Source organism: Nyctereutes procyonoides, unplaced genomic scaffold (genome assembly GCF_905146905.1).
Source record: "Nyctereutes procyonoides isolate TBG_1078 unplaced genomic scaffold, NYPRO_anot_genome, whole genome shotgun sequence".
Taxonomy (NCBI): Eukaryota; Metazoa; Chordata; class Mammalia; order Carnivora; family Canidae; genus Nyctereutes; species Nyctereutes procyonoides.
Window position 1 is genome coordinate 38,746,795 of NW_026575044.1, and position 2,094 is coordinate 38,748,888.

Sequence of the window (2,094 nt, forward strand, 5' to 3'; positions counted from 1 at the left end):
CCAATGAAGTAAATGTTTTCATTTTTGTCTACATTTGATTGATGAGGATATTGGGACTCAGAGTGACTTGTCCAAGATCATGCAGCAAAGAGGAGGCAGAAATATGAAGCATCTCCAGACAGCCATGTTCCATGTGACACCACAGCTGCTGCTTATGCACCAGCTTGTGTAGACGCTTCTTCCTTCCTGGGCCTGGAGGGTGAGGTGGCTGGGGCTTCACCAACTTTGCTATGTCTGCCACTTTCCATTTTCAGAGTCTGTTGACTATAATCTTGCCACTTAAATGTACCTGTACTGATATCCGATCCTCAGCACCCAACTTCCTGGACAGATATAAAACTGGATTCTTGGGGATATTTTGGAAGCAGCCAGAACTGATAGAACTGATGAATGGAAGAGTCCGTATGATGCAGTCTGCTGAAGCAGAGTGATGGCCTTCAGCATCCTCTTCATATAGTAGCTTGGAAAAACCTCAGAATTTAATTGCCATCAGATTTCAATATTAAAAAAGGACATATCTGCAGAAAATAATGGAATGAATGGTTAACCCTTTTAACTCTGAACATTGAATGAGATAAATTTCTAGCTGCTGTTCTCTATTTTTGTTATTGGACCAATGTTCTGTATAAACAGGATGCAACCATTTAATACATTTAAATGTATTTTACAAAGAGTTTAATATGTCTGTAACAATCAATCTCAGTACAGTCACCACAATGTAAATCCTGCAAGTGTTATTTTTTTAAAGATTTTTTATTTATTTATTTATTTATTTATTTATTTATTTATTTATTGAGAGCAGAGAGCACAAGCAAGAAGTAGGGACACAGAGAGGCAGAGGGAGAAGCAGTTTCCCTGCTGAGCGGGGAGCTTGATCCCAGGACCTGAGATGAAGGCAGGTGGCACTTAAGCGACTAAGCTCACCCAGGCACCTCTGCAAATGTTACTCTGTTGTGTCAGATACTGGTTTTTCCTGAGGTATCTCCAACGCATGTAATGGGAAACAAAATTGGTAAATTACTCAAGTTCCTTTCACTGTGATTTGGAAATGATAAATCTTTAGAGAATGAGAAAAAAAAAGTTTGTGGAGACAACTTTTTTTAAAAAAACTTTTTAATTTAATCTCAGTCTTCTCAGGAATTCGTTCCTATGTTTATAGAATCTCCCTCTGTGCCCATATACTCAGGCAAGCTATACTGTTCCTACTAGTCTAGCCCTCAACTTTTCCTAGATGATACACAATAAGAACATACAATCTTTGAAGAAATAACCATTTATTATTTTTTATTATGTTGTATTTTGCTTTTTCCTTTTGTGGGAAGAGCACTTATGATAAGATCTACCCTGTTACCAAATTTTTAAGTATACAATATAGCATTGTTAGTTGCAGTCTTACATTGAGTCTTACTAGTGTTTTGCACTAGTAGCTCTCCAGAACCTATCCCTCCTGCATGACTGCAACTTTGTGCCCTTTGACCACTATCTCCCTGTTTCCCCATTCCTCCTGCCACCAGTTTACTATCTGCTGCCATGAGTTTGACTATATTATATTCCACATATAAGTGAGATCACACAATATTTGTCTCTCTCTGACTTATTTCATTTAGCATAAGGTCCCCCAGGTCTATACATCTTCTTGCAAATGACATGATTTCCCTCTTTTGTAAGATGAATATTTTACTATTATATAAATACCAGTCTCACATCCTCATGATCCATTCATCTGTTGGTAGACATTTATGTTGTTTCCATATCTTGGCTATGGTAGATAATGTTGCAATGAACATGGAAATGCAGATATCTCTTCAAGGGACAGATTTCAATTTCTTTGGACATATACCCAGAAGTGGCGTTGCTTCATCAAACAGTATTTCTATTTTTAGTTATTGGAGGAACCTCCATATTATTTTCCATAGTGGCTGCACCATCTGCCATTCCCAAAAGGGTTCCCTTTTCTCTACATCCTCGCCAATACATCCTAGCAGGTATAAGGTGATAATTCATTAATAATCATTCATTGTGTTTTCTTTTCTGGGCATGATGATGATGGCTTCATGGGTGTATACTTATCTCCAAACGCATCAAATTATGTGT

The 2,094-nt window shown here is 37.6% G+C and overlaps 1 pseudogene; it reads left to right on the forward strand.

The window, feature by feature from the left end:
- The first annotated feature begins 230 nt into the window (after window positions 1-230).
- Window positions 231-457, forward strand: LOC129508598 (protein kish-A-like; annotated as a pseudogene).
- Window positions 458-2,094: the final 1,637 nt, after the last annotated feature.